We start from the raw sequence: 13,990 nt of genomic DNA, 5'->3' as shown, positions 1-13,990 counted from the left end.
CCACATGCGGTCATGAGCAAGCCCTGGTCTCCCACGGGGGCTGCGTAAAACCTGGAGGACATAAGTGCGCCTGACAATCTTGGTACAGGAGCTGATGGCACCTGGAGCATGGGGGTCCCTGACGTCCTGTCCTCGGAAGGAACACACGTTTCCAGGCGGGGGTACAGAGGAGCTGCCCCTCCAGGGAACAGAGCATCAGCGGGAGGGGAGGTCGGTGCAAAGCAAGGGAGGCCCCGGCCCCAGTGCCCACGCCGTGCCTCCTGCAGTCGTCTCACTGGCGTCCTACGGCAGCGGCGTTGGGGCCCTGGTCCCCTGTGACGCCCCACGAGGAGCTGGGCCCTCAGGGGACAAGCCTGCTCCCCTCAGCAGGAGCGGGCTCGGGGTTCGGAGGGCCTGGTGTGGGGCGTGGTGGCTGGGCTCGAGGACGCAGCGGTCCCCCGGGCCCTCTGCCAGGTGGCCGAGCCCCGGCGTCCTCGAGGCTCCTCTGGCCTCCCGCCGGGATGCTCGGCAGCCCGCGTCCTGTGCCCGTCCCCCGGCCGGTGCCCGCCTGGACGGCCGCGACAGCTGCTTACCGACGGCCGCTCGCCCGGCCTCCCGCGGGCCCCGGCTCCGTCCCGTGCGTGTGCGCCTGCTGCATGGATGTGCTCCCCTTTTTAAAAAGTGGAGCAGAGCCCGCTCCGAATCACAAGACGGCCCGGGGAGGACGGCGGTGTTGGCTGTCTCCGCCGGCGACGTCTCTGCCACTCGGCCCAAATTCCTGGAGGCCGAGGCCCCGCGGGAGCCAGGGGACGGATCGGGCTTGGCGGCCCGGGGAGGGCCGGCCACACCCGCCGCCTTGTCAGGCTTGTGACCCGGTTGTGGCAGCGAGGAGCCCCCGCGGCCGGTGCACCCGCAGGAATTCCAGGGCTGCGGCCGTCCGGCCTGTGCTGGGCACCGCCGAGGCCTCTCCCCTCCTCCCACGGAGAACAATAGGTCAGTCATGGGCCTGGGCCTCGCAGCCCACGGGACTCAGAGGAGAGGGACAGCTCGAGACGGGGCACCACGAGGCTGAGACCCAGGGACCCACGGGGCGGGCTCACGGCCGCCAGGCCCACGGTCCCGCAGGCAGGAACCCGCCGGCGTGAGCCCATGGGGACCCCTGTGGTGCGACGAAGTGCTCGCTGGGGAAGTAGAGGCATGTTCTGTGGAGTCTGCCCTGCGACTGGCGCATGGGGCCACACGTTCCCATCAGGGTCTCAGACTTACAAGAGGCGACAGGCTGTGAAGTGCCCCCCGGTGAGGTCAGAGGAGGAAGGCACGGGGGGGGGGGGGGGGGGAACGGGGAGGAACGGAGCCCTCGGCTGTCCCCCCGGGCGGTCAGCGCTCCCCCTGGAACCCTGGGGCTCCACCCGCGGCTCACCCCGGTCGGGGGCCGATTGATTTATCAGCCCTTTGTTTATTTTCGTGGGCAATTCACTTTGAATTTTTTTTTTTAAAGATCTTTTCTTCTTAAAGAGGGAGAGCGCAGGGTGGGCAGGGGCAGAGGAAGAGCGAGCGAGCGGGTCCCACGGCAGCAGCACACCCTGTGCAGGGGCGGACTGGCCCGTGTCTCCGCCGCGCCATCAGGACCTAGGCACCCCTCACCCCGGGTGCGCAAGTCCCCGAGGGTCATCCTGCCGCTCCAGCCCGCGGTGCTGTTGGGTCCTGGGGCAGTCGCAGGCCTGGAATGGCTCATGGAGTCTCCAAATCTAGAGGGTGCGTGAAGGGCACGGTGGGTGTGTCGTGCCCTCGAGAACGGAGCACGATGGCGGAGCACATGTCACAGCACAGGGGCCGGGCGGCCCGCCTCCCCCCTTCCCGCCCGCCCTGCTTCCTGCTTCCTGCCTGCCTGCCCCTGCCTTCCCTTCCCTTCCTTCCCTCCTCCCTTCCTTCCTCCTTCCTTCCTTCCTTCCTTCCTTCCTTCCTTCCTTCCATTCTTTCATTCTTTCTTTTTAACCAAACTCTACTCCCAACGTGGGGCTCCGGTGCAGGACCCAGAGCTGCGTGCTGTACCTACTGAGCCCCCAGGCGCCCCCCGAAGGGTTTCATCACCCTAAAGCCTTGTGTGCTCTCCCTCCCCATCTCCCACACCCAACCCCTCAGCCACTGATCTTCCACGACCTCTATTGTGTGGCTTCTTCCAGACGTCACGGAGGTGGAATCACGCAGTACATCTGACTTCTTCCACTTGGCACTAGGCGTTTAAGGCCCCTGTGTGTCTTTTTGAGCCTTCATAGCTCTTTTCATCGATGAAGAGATGTGTGCATGTTCATGTATCCAGTCCCTGACGTCTTGATTGCTCCCAAGTTTTGGCGATCGCGTAGAGGTTGCTGTAAGCATTTGCGTGGGGGTGTTTGTGTGGATGAACGTTCCCAACCCAACCGAGTCAGTGCTCGAGAGCACGACTGGACTGTATGGTAAGAGTATGTTTGGTTTCCTAAGACACCACCAGCCTGCGCCCGGGGTGGCTGCGCCGTTACGGGCTCCCACCACCAACGCGTGAGAGCTGTGGTTGCTCCACATCCTCATGAGTGTGAGGTGGTGTGATCGATGCATGGCTGGCATGATCTTGAAGGTTGTAACGGAGGACGGGTGTCACCGGGTGTCACCAAATTAGAGGCAGCAGTACTGGGCACATGTTAGAGGGACTCAGGGTGAGCTTTTCTTGCCATACGCGGATTCTGATGGGAAAGAATGACATTTGTGGTTACAAGAAGTTTAAAGCATAGAGAGTGCACGAAGCCAGGTGCTGTGTACCGGAAGTAAGGGACCAAGTGACAAGGCCAAGGGGTGGAGGGGGTGTGGGGACGTTAGGAATGCCGGGGCTGCACGCCAAGGCCTCGCGTGGGTTTGTTCACGCTGAGGAGCTCTAACGCCCGGCCCAGCTGCTGTTTGTTCAGTTCAGTGGCAGAACCAGTGCGAATAGCAATTCTGCTTAAAAGCTAGTTCCAAATAAGGTTTTGGGATTAGCTAAAAGCAATTATTACTTAGCTTGGAGAAAAATCCTAAAAACAGAGCAAATTAAGCAGAGTAACTAAGGTTGAAAATAGAAAAAAAAAAAAAACCATCAAAATGTGTTTGGGTGTTCCGGGTCCTTCTGTCTTGCTCTCGGGGTTACTTTCTCACACGTTTGTATATGATTCGAATGTTGGCAGTTTCCGTCTAGTCGGATCTAGAAAATACGAGGGCAGAAGGGAGAGCTGGGGTCGGTGCCTGTCCTCGTCTCCAGCACTCGGGCTGGGATCCCCAGTGGCGAGGCCGTGAGTGTGCGGGGCGATGCACGCGGGCTGGACCCATGGGAGCCCCGGAGACCCTGACTCCAGGACAGCCTCGGCACCCTCGGCCCTCACCCACGAGGCTCCGCGCACCCGTCAAGGTCAAGGCCGCGGGGCCGGGACGCAGTCGCCGCCCGAGGTTCCGGAGGCAGCGGCAGGTGTGGCACATCAGGGGCGGGTGGTTTCCAGCTCCCAGGCAGCCGGCACTGGGGGCATCCCGTGGGGGATAGAGGTCACCATCGGAGCCCACTCAGGCCGAGGTGCCAGCCTTGGGGTCTCCTCGCCTCCTGGAGCTGCGGCCCCAGAGGCCGCCCGAGGGCAGGACACAGCGGGTGGTGGCGGGCAGGGTGCTTGTCGCAAAGGGCCCCTGGCTCGGCTCTGCAGCCCGTGACCTCCTGTCACCTCAGGGGGATGACACACGGGTCGTGGCCTGGAGGGGGGCTCCGGGGCTGGGCTGCCACCTGTGGCAGGTGTGGGAGGTGGCAGTGGTTGTGCCTGCCTCCAGGTGGCCAGTGGCCGGAGGCTCAGGCTGCACCCTGAAGTGGGTCCTCGCTTCTGGAGGGAGGACGGGGGGTGGGTGGGGGGGGATGTGGAGGGGGAGGACGGGGGGCAGCTCCAGGGCGTCCCTGGGAGCCAGGGGATGTGCAGGGTTGCCCCGAGCTGAGGCTGCTGCGAGCAGAGGCTGAAGCCCCAGGCTGCACAGGACACAGGGAGACACGAGCGGTGCAGGAGCGCTCGTTCCCTTTCCGGTGCCCAGGGCCGCGGTGGCCACTGTGGCGCGGTGGCGGCTGAGTGAGGCTGGGACGCGTGGGCGCGGGGCAGGGGCGGAGCGGGCCGGCTCCAGGCTGCACCTGTGGGTGGGCTGGGGGCCGGGCCGGACGCTGGCCATGGGCACAGGCAGGCCTCTGGGGCCCCGGGGGCTGTGGGCTCGTCTTCTGGGCGACGAGGGCCTGTGAATCCTGCAGGCCCCCCCAGGGCGGGAGGGCAGGAGGTTTCGGGGCCACAGGGTGGCATGCCCCGGGGACACCGGGCCCAGCACACCGTCCCTGGGGACGCCCTCACCGCCGCGCCCAGGCCTGGTTGAGGGACACGCGGGGGCTTCACACCCGCCGGGCTCCCTGCGGCCCTGGCGGTGGGTTGCACGGCTCCTATGATGACATGGAGGCTGACTTGTCGTGAGGAGTGACGCGGAGTCCGAACAAGACCTGGGGCAGGAGGTTGGCCAGGAGGAGCCACCCAAGCCCACAGTGGAAAGCGGGGTCCTGCGTGTGTTTCCTCCCCAAGTTCGGGGCCCCGCGGCCAGCGGGAGGGTGCGGGTGGGGGCGGGCTGCCCGGCGAGAGTCCCACGCTCTTGGGGTCTGTCTGCATCTTCCCCGGAGGCAGGAGTCCCTCCTGGTGCCCCCCCGCCGTCTCGGGGGTGCCAGGGAGATGCAGGCGGCCGTCGGGACGCACCTGCTCGGGTGGCCGGGGCTGCGTGGCCGCTGGGCCGACTGGGACACCCGGCCTGCCCTGCAGTGTGTCGGTTGGCGGTTACGTCGGCAGCACTGGTCGGGCCCCAGGTTCCGCAGCCGCGACATCGTCGGCACGTACACTCCTTGCAGGTTGACCCAACTCACCAGTATCGTCCGTGACTTTTCTGTGCCATTGGACTCGTGCTTTTGACTTTGGGGTACAGCAGATGTCCACCTCCTCTGGGGGAGGCAGTGCGTGCGGACTGGTGGCGGAGTGAGGACGTGCACAGCTCTAACTACGTCTGAGAAAAAAGTATTTATGAGCAAAGGAACGTTTGGGTGGAAAAGCTTGTTTACCCGTCTCAATCCCCGCAGACGGGTCCTGGTCGACGCCTGCTAAAGTATAGGATGCGACGACCGGTACCGAGATTAGCTGCACCCGCCCCAGCCCAGCCCGCACTTTCCCCCCAGCACCCACCGTGTGCCTCACACGTACCCATTGGCATTTTCCAGAACACCAGCTCCTCCCCCCGAGGCAGGAAAGCGCCACTTTCACTTGGGAACGTGTCATTGAAAAAATGGTCCCCAAAGTACTTAGGAGAATTATGATGATCTGATTGTTTTGGGTGCTCGTGGTCCGGGTTTGGGTTTCCTGGAGACCACGCTCTGTGGGGATGGGAGAAGTTCTTAAATCACAGCCGTAGTCCTGATTCTGAGGATAGCACCTGGCATGCGCAAGGTTGAGTAAATGAATGAATGAATGAATGAACGAATGGGAGAATGACTCCTAAGACACACCTTGCCCACTCCTACCCCCCACTGCCAAGGAGTTCAAAATACTCCATTTGACCCAAAAACTTCTTTCTTAGAGATGAGAAGAACAGGTGTTTTAGCCATTATACAAATTAAAAAAAAAGGAAAACTCTAAAAACTCTCTCCGTGGCTTCCCAGGTGGAGGGCTCTGTGGTAATGTGGGGTCTCCTGGGTCCTCATCCCGGTCCCGGGGGCGGGAGGCCCCCACAGCCATGGGGGAGCTGCTGCGCACCTGCCACAGGCAGCCTCTTGTCCCAGGCCGGCCCTAGGGCCCCGCGTCCTGCCAATCACGCTGGGGAGGGGCCCCCGCACCTGTCAGGCCCCTGGCTGGTCCTGAGTCCTGGGGGGGGCAGCTGCCGCCTGCACCTGTCAGGCCCCAGGCTCCTCCTGAGTCTCTCCCCCCCCCTCAGGGGAAGCACCTGCTGGGGTCAGGGGCTGATGTCTGCTTTACAGCCTCCAGGGGGACCAGGGAGCCAGGGTCAGGGCCGAGGGCCGCGATGCTGGCCGCCCTTCCCCGAGGCCCCGGGAGCTCTCCGTGGGGCAGGGGCCAGCCTGTGTGGACGCGGGCTGCGCACTGAGGCCCGCCCACCGGGTCCTGAGCCGGGTGACCGCCGCCCGTGGGGCGATGCCGGCCCTGGCCGGCCGCTGCCTGAATCCCTCGGGGCCAGCTGTCTAAAGCGGCTGAGCCTCCGGTTTCCGATCCATAAGTCTGCATCAAGGGAGTTGTGAGCTTGGAAGCGGCACCGAGCATCCAGAGGAGCCCGTGAGCGGGAAGTCCCTACAAGCTGGCTGCTGCTTTTGGGGGGAGCCCAGCCTTGGTAGCTGGTGCTGGGCTGAGCCTCTTACGAGCATTGCCTTATTTAGTCTTTATAACCGTCGTGTCGGGGAAGATCTCTGGGTCGGGGTGGAAATATTCTAATGAAACTGCGAAAAATGCGAAGAAGGAAACTAAAAATACCCGTGATCCCCGCGATCCAGTAGCATTAGTTGGCTACTTCGATTTTCCTCCCTTCCTCTGGAATGCTGATGCTGGCGAGGTCGGGAGGGAGGGCTCGGGACACGTGGGGGGGGGGGGGGTGTGTGCGTGTGCGAGGGTTGTGCGCAGGTCTGTGCTGGCCCCTGGCTCCGGGGCACTGCAGGTGGGGCGCGGGGGCTCGTAGCTCTCGTGCCACCCGCTGTGAGGTCTGCCAGGCTCAGGCAGTCAAACAGGAAAAGGGTCAAGACACACTTGGCGTCTCCAAGCCCAGGAGAGTGCATGTGATAAAAGTGTTTTTTAATTTTTTTTAATTTTTTATTACTATGGGAAAAGTGGTTCCCAAGTATCCGGGTCTTGCCCGTGTCTCATGAAAGCTCACAGTACCTGGAAGGCGGGTGGCAGCCGTGGTTCCCGTGGCGTAGAGCACGGGGGGCGTGGAGAGGCTCCCCGGGACCCGGCCAGGACGTGCCAGCACCCCGAGCCCAGCCGGGATGGACTGGCTGCCTGGCCCCCGAAGCCCCTCTGGCGTCCAGGAACAGGGTGCCCACTAAACTCGGCCTTTGCCACCAGGCTGCCGGGATTCTTTCCTGCAAGATGGGTCTCGGTGTGGAGGGCACCTGCCTGCAGGCAAAGGGGAGGCGGCGTCTGGGCCACGAGCGGGGCAGGGCCGTGTCTGGCGGCCGGAGGCGCCCCGACCCCCAGAGGACCGCATACCGATGCCCCCTGCCCGCGCCGGGCGGCTGCTTGTGTGCTTTCAGGGACTTTTGTCCAAAGAGTGAAGCTGAGCAGCCGGTCCTCTGAGCGCCCACGGGTGGATCCCCAGGGCAGGCTCAGGCCCTGCACGGGGGGTACGGGGGGGGGGTCGGCGTCCTTCCAGCCCAACACAGGCCGCCTCTGGGGCGGGGGGCTGCGGGGAGGGCAGCGAACCGCGTGGACACTGGGAAAGCGGGAAGCGCAGCTGTGGCCGTGGGTGCTGCGGGTGGCCGGCCTGGGCTCAGGCTTGGGCTACTCACGCCCCCTGCCGAGCCCTGGGGTCCTCAGTCCGTGAGACGGACACGGTCGCCGAGCGTCCCTCCCAGACTGTGAGGAGGCTCCCCGCGGGGCCACGGGGTTCACGACACCGGGGCTCCACGAGGGGCGGCCAGTCACGGTCACTGCGGTTCTGAGGCCTGGACCCACCCGGGTTAGCCCACCCGCCTTCCACGTGTGCACTAAAGAACCACCTGCGCTGCTGCGTGCGTCTCCTCGGGCCGGAGAACCGCCGCACACCCGGGCCTCAGGGCAACGCACAGCTCTGGCCCGCAGCCCGGGACGCTGGGGGTTGGCAGTCGAGCAGTCGGCGGCTTTGGTTCCTTCGAAGGCTCTGGGGGGCACGTGCTCCCTGCCCCCTCTCTCCACTCTGGGCTCGCCCGTGCCTGGACACACGCGATCTGACTCCTGCCTCTGCCGTCACAGCAGTCACGCCGGGGCCAGGGCCCCCCAGCCCAGTGCGATCTCATCCTACTCTGATCGCGCCCGCGAAGACCCTGATTCCAAGCAAGGTCACACCTGCAGGAGCTGCCTTTCTGGGATCTGCAGTTCGACCCACGACACCCGTGCACCCCGCTGCAGCCGGGCGATCCGCACTTTCCCGTTCGCTCTTTTCCTGCCATTATTTTCGAAGAGTTGGTCACATAATCCCCCCAAGAGTTCGGTGAGTCCATTGCGTTGGCTGAACCGCCGCATCCTGAGTCCAGGCAGAAGTGCTCCGGGTAGCAGGGGAGCACCGCCTGGCCCGAGGTCCTCACCCTGCTAGTCAGGGCTCCGTCGCTGAGCCGACAGGTGGATCGTGACGTCTGGCTCTGCGCAGGACACCGTGTGCGGTCGGGGATGCAGACTCAAGGAGGGCGCCGGCCCTGCTCCCAAGCCGCTGGGCCTGGTGGCAACAGACGCGGGTGAAGAGCCACGTGCTAAATACGGTGATGCCGCGTGGCCTGTACGGGACCCGGGAGGCCAGAGAGGCGGAGGGGCCCAGTGGGAGGATCACGCCCTGCTGGGGGGTGGAGGGGGCCTGGGACTCACGGCTCCTGCAGGGCTCTGAGCAACCGAGAGGACGATCCCGGCAGGCACCCGGCTCGGCAGGTGTGGGCAAAGTGTTGGGCAGGAGGAGACACCCCAGGAACGGGGAGGAGGGGCCGTCTGCACAGAGCAGGCGTGGGAGGGAGGGGCGAAGCCTGGGGCTGCGGAGGTGGGGACACACGCCTCGGGGAGGGACCCAGGACCACGGCTGGGGCCGCAGCCCACTTCTCCACCAATTGCCCCGGACAGGTGCCTGGGTCGGCTCCGCGGGGGACCAGAACCAACGGGGCGTGTGCTGGGGTGTGTAAAAGCACTAGAAGAACCTGGCTCACACAGCAGGGCCACGGAAGGAGCCTCGGCGGCCAGGCAGGAGCAGGTCCCTCTCCTGCAGTCTTCTTCTTCCCCTCAGGCCTTCAACTGCTGCGGTGAGGCCCACCCACACCAGGCAGGGCAAGGAGCCTGACTCCGGGCACCCATTCAAATAGTAACAGACACATCTGGAAAGTCTGATCACCCACCGGGGCACCCCGGGGCCCAGTCGCGTCGAAACAGAACCAACACCCTCGCAACGAATCTCAATTTCTGGAACATCCGGATCTTTCCCCAGGCCTGGGAGGGGACCGACCTACCGTGCTGTTACCTGCTGTGAACACTGGGAAGGTAGTCTAGCTTGGCCAAGGGCAAAGCCGGCCATCGATAGGGAGGGACGTCTGTCCAGTACATTAGGGACAGTTGTGTCCCCAGCTCTGGCGGCCTAGGGCGGGCGGGCTGGGCGGGCTGGGGTGGCGCCAGGACCCCGGGCCTGAAAGGCCTCCGGGACACTGAGGCAGCCGAGCTCGCTTCCGGGAGAGCCTGGCCCCGCGATGCCCTGGGGGCCCCAGCTCAGTGTGGGGGGCCCTGGCCTGGCGCTTTCTTCCTACCGAAGGGCAGCGCGGTTCTGGGGTTCTGGTTCCTCCCTGGTCCCGGGGTCCCTCGCCCCGGGGCGCTCCCCTCTGTCGGGGTCAGGGTTGGGGTCGCCGCGGGGCTGCCAGGGGTGGCGCAGGGGCCTGGGGATGGTGGGCTGGGCGTGGCGCTGCCACCCTTGGTGGGGTCCCCGGCTTGGGCGCTCAGGCGGGGTGACGGCTCCCTGCCAGCGGGCCGCGGGCTCACCCCGGAGAAGCACGCAGGTTACGGGGGCACAGACGTGCGGACGCCCTCCCCGCCCCCGTGCTCAGTCCCAAATGAGGGAACAGTTAACAGTTGTCACAATTATTGGCCCGTTTTCATGGATGAAGAAACCGAGATTAGAGAAATTTCTTTCGTTTCCCCCTTCCTCCCTTCTGACCGGCTTGGGTGTCTCCCCCCACCACCACCCCGCACACCTTTTTTTCCTTCCTTTTTAAAATTTGTTACAATAAACAGGTATTTCCTGAGCACCTCCCACTGGCCAGGCACTGTGCTTGGGGGCTGGGAGGGGTGCCGGGGGCCGGGGGCTGGGGGCTGGGAGGGGTGCTGGGTGGGGTGCCAGGTGTAGGTGTCAGGGCTCGGGGGCCGGGGGGGGCGTCCGTGCTGGGAGAGGTGCAGGGTGCTGGGTGGGGTGCCCGGTGCTGGGTGCCAGGGCCTGGGGCCCGGGGCCCAGGTGCTGGGAGGGGTGCGGGGGCTGGGTGCTGGGGACTGGGTGCCAGGAGGGGTGCTGGGTGGGGTGCTGGGTGCCGGGGGCCGGGGGCCGAGAGGGGTGCTGGGTGCCAGGAGGGGTACCGGGAGGGGTGCCAGGGGCCGGGGCAGCAGTGAGGTGCACGGCAGGCGTCCCCCGAGGGACTCACAGCCGCTGGCGCAGCAGCAGGGGGCGAAGAGCATCAGGCGCGGGCAGTGCCATCACCCTCGGGCACCGGTTAAGGGGTAACGGGAGCTTGTTGACCGAGGTCGCAGGTGCGGGCCGAGGCGCTGCCGCCTGACTCTGCGGGGTGGGTGGGCTGCGCCCCGTCCTTGCAGAGGCCGCGTCCTGGGGCCCAGGGCCGTGACCTGGGAACCCCCGGGGAATGGGGTGGAACTGGATCGCTGTCGCTGGTCAGTCCGGTGGCGCCGCCGAGCACGGGGACCGCCCGGCTGCACCTGTCGCAGGTGGTGTCCTTCCTCTGCGCGGCCGACAGCCCGGGGCTCGGCACCTGCCAGCCGGAAACCAGGTGGCCTCGACGCCCCCGAATCTCCGAGACCGAACCTGTTGTGGAAAAGAGGGACCTGAAGGTAGGAAACCAACAGAAATCCACTTGTTTGCCTGCCAGCAAATCCCAAAATCTTATCTTTTGAGCACAAATCGGAGGCTAAGGCCCGGGTTAGGTGCTGGAGGGGTGAGGGAGGGGGACTGAGGGTGGGGGATGAGTGAGGGCGAGGGGCGTGGGGCGAGGGGGTGGTGAGGGGGTAGTGAGGGCTAAGGGGGGGTGAGGGGGCGAGGGCGAGGGGGCGAGGGTGGGGGGTGGGGTGGGGGCAAATGCGGTGGGCCAGGCTGGCAGCTCCTCTGACACCGGATGGGGGGCTGGGTGTCCTGGCGCCATGTCCCCGGGCCGCGGGGTTGGGGCCGCGCAGGCCGGTGGCCGGTGCCTCCTCTCGGTGACCGGCCGTCCCGAGGGCGCTCAGACCCCGCATGTACTGGGCCCGGTGGCCAGGGTCCAGCTGTGTGCCTGTGTCTCCCGCGCTGCCCCGGGCCGCGTCCTGCGGTCCCTCCTGGCGGGGGCAGCAGCAGCCCTGGGGAGGGGGGCAGCAGGCGGCGGGCGGCTGGCTCCCAGCGCTCCATAAATGTGATTAGTTCACCCCAGAATAGTTCATTGCCTCCCCCTCCCAGGAACGCAAGCCCCGCGACATCCCACCTGTTTCTCTGGTTCCCTTGCTCCGCTCAGACGCGTTGATTCGCTCGTCAGCTCATCGTGGACGTCGGTGCCTCCCCCCCCTTCAAATGCGCGTCCGTATCAATTTAGTTTTGATCTCAACTGTGTCTACAAATAGAGCAAAAGCATTTTGACTCGCATGCGGTCAGGCCTGTGGGTGTTTCGGGAGCTTGTCACGCTCACGGAGACGCGTCCCGCAGCCGCGGCGGCGACCCCCCACCCTGCAGCCGGGTGAGCCAGCCTCAACTTCCTCCACCGCACCCGCCGTCGCTGAGACCCCGGCTCCGGGTGGCCCGGTGGCCTGTGTGTCCCGGAATGCCCCGGAACGCAGCATTATTTGGGTAAACCCCTGGCAGTGGGCGCTCCGGGGAGGCGTCCTCAGACGAGGGTCAGGCTCTGCCTTTCTTCTCTGCTCGTGGAAAAGCACGCGATGTTGTGGGTCCGCCGCTGTCCTCGGCCTGCTCCGGGGCCTCCGCGGCCTCCCCCGCTGTCACCTGGGAGCCAGCCCCACCCGCTCCAGGGCCAGGCCGGGCCCCTGCAGAGAGCCCCCCCCCACGAGGGCGGACCTGCACCCCTCTGGGCCCCGGGAGCTCGCGGTGGGGCCGCGGCGGCCCCTGTCTTGGGGCCGCACCTCTGGGACGCGGGTGTGGGCTGAGCGGCAGGAGTCCGGGTGGTCCAGGCCCGCGACAGCGGCCCCTGCCCGGCCTGAGCCCTGAGCCCGCATGTGTCCGCCTGCAGCCCTCGCCCCACTCGGCGGCCCAAGAGCCACGGCGTCACCCCATGCGGCGGCCGCTATTCCCTCCGTCCACACTGGGCGGCCCAAAAGCAGGGCCGTGGCGAGTGGACCCTTTCCGCTTCCCGCTTTGGTAAGTGCAGCCAGGCCTCTGCTCGGACTCCAGCTGGGCTTTTTTTTTTTTTTTAAATTAAATTAATTAATTAATTTATTTATCCATCCATCCATCCATCTCCCCATCCCAGGACCCCGGGGTCATGTCCACCGCTGACCCCCCAGGCGCCCCGTCAGCCAGGTCCCACTCGGACCTCCCGTTCTCGTGGCCCAGGTCAGTGGCGGGGCCTTGACTGACCGCGTGGCCCCTTCTCATTGCTTCGGGTCATTGATATGTCGAACCTCAGGACTTCAGGAAATGGCAGTGTGTCCGTCTGTAACCGTGTCCTCCTGGATCCCCATCATTTCTTTAGAAAGCAAAGGCCCATCTTGTTGGGGAAGCTGACAATGGTTGTCAGCCTACGCGGGTCCTTTGGTGATGAACAGGGAAAAGCGTGAATTTCAAAATAAGGCGAGAACTTAAAAAAAAAAAAAGTCTTTGGGGTCTGTGTGTGTGTTGAAATGACACGTGGCCTGACGGATGTCTGGCCGCCTGGTCTGACACGCGGGTGTTAGAGAGCTCTGCCCCGCACCCCATCCCACGCGTGTCTGGTTCTCGCTGGTTCAGGGTTCATCCCATCCCTGCTCCTGTATTCCCGCCATATATCTGGGCTTCCGGGACGTACTAGGTGCTCAGCCAATTCGGGGCAACTGTAAGAATGCGGCGGCTTCCTGGGAGCACCCCCTTGTCCCGGTTGTGGCAAGTGTAGTCCTTATTTTTTGTTCTTTGTATTTTTAATTTATTTTATTTTTAAAATTCTTTTCTTTTTCTTTTTTTTTTAAAGATTTTATTTATTTATTCATGATAGACATAGAGAGAGAGAGAGAGAGGCAGAGACACAGGCAGAGGGAGAAGCAGGCTCCATGCAGGGAACCCGATGTGGGACTTGATCCCGGGACCCTGGGGTCATGCCCTGGGCTGAAGGCGGTGCTAAACCACTGAGCCCCCCAGGGATCCCCTATTTTTATTTTTTATTTTTTTTTATTTTTATTTTTTATAAGTGTGGTCCTTGAAAAGGATTTCCTCTCCTTAAGAAGGAGCACCTGGTAGGTGCTGGCTTGGAGGCTTTCCACACACGCGTTGGGTGTCCTCCTCCAGGAACCCTCCGAGGAGGGGACCCCTGCTCCCATTTGGCAAACAAGGGCCCTGAGACTCGGGGCAGGTGTTTGCAGGTAACTGGGGGCAGACTCGGGCCTCCTTGGGGTCTCTGTCTCCTCAGGGGCTTCTTTCTGACCTGCCTTTGGAAGTTCTCAAGCCGCCAGCCCCAGCCATGCGCTGGGAGCTCAGAGGGCAGGAGGCCAGCATGCAGCTCCCCAGGTCTCACGCCGGGGCTGCGGGCAAATCACTGCTGAGTGCTCCCCGGCGTCAGGCTGTTGACCGGCCTCGTGACGAGCCTGTCTCTTTGAAAGGCTCCATATCCACGCGTGGGCTCGGGGTGTGGGTGACAGCGAGGCTTGTCTAGGGACAGGGCCGGGCATCGGGGCTGGGTCAGGGTCTCCGCACACCTGGAAGCGTGGTCGGCACGGCCTAGAGGAGCCCCGGCCCCACGCGGGGTGCAGCCCCCCGCAGGCCAGGCACTGGGCAGAGACGCCCACTGTCCCTGCCGCGGCTGTGCCCATGGGGTGCTTGGGGCCAGGAGCACCTGCTGGGC

The 13,990-nt window shown here is 64.5% G+C and overlaps 1 protein-coding gene across 2 annotated transcripts in view; it reads right to left on the bottom strand.

Moving 5' to 3' along the window:
* SERPINE3 (serpin family E member 3) overlaps positions 1–943 on the bottom strand; it is a 29,380-nt gene extending 28,437 nt beyond the window's left edge. For both annotated transcript variants that reach the window (XM_077855840.1, XM_077855839.1), the window contains exon 1: positions 573–943. The gene's annotated coding sequence lies outside the window, so the exon portion shown is untranslated. The remainder of the gene's footprint in view (positions 1–572) is intronic.
* Positions 944–13,990: the final 13,047 nt, after the last annotated feature.

Source organism: Canis aureus, chromosome 17, assembly GCF_053574225.1.
Source record: "Canis aureus isolate CA01 chromosome 17, VMU_Caureus_v.1.0, whole genome shotgun sequence".
Classification (NCBI taxonomy): domain Eukaryota; kingdom Metazoa; phylum Chordata; class Mammalia; order Carnivora; family Canidae; genus Canis; species Canis aureus.
This window is presented reverse-complemented; position numbering and strand designations above follow the sequence as displayed.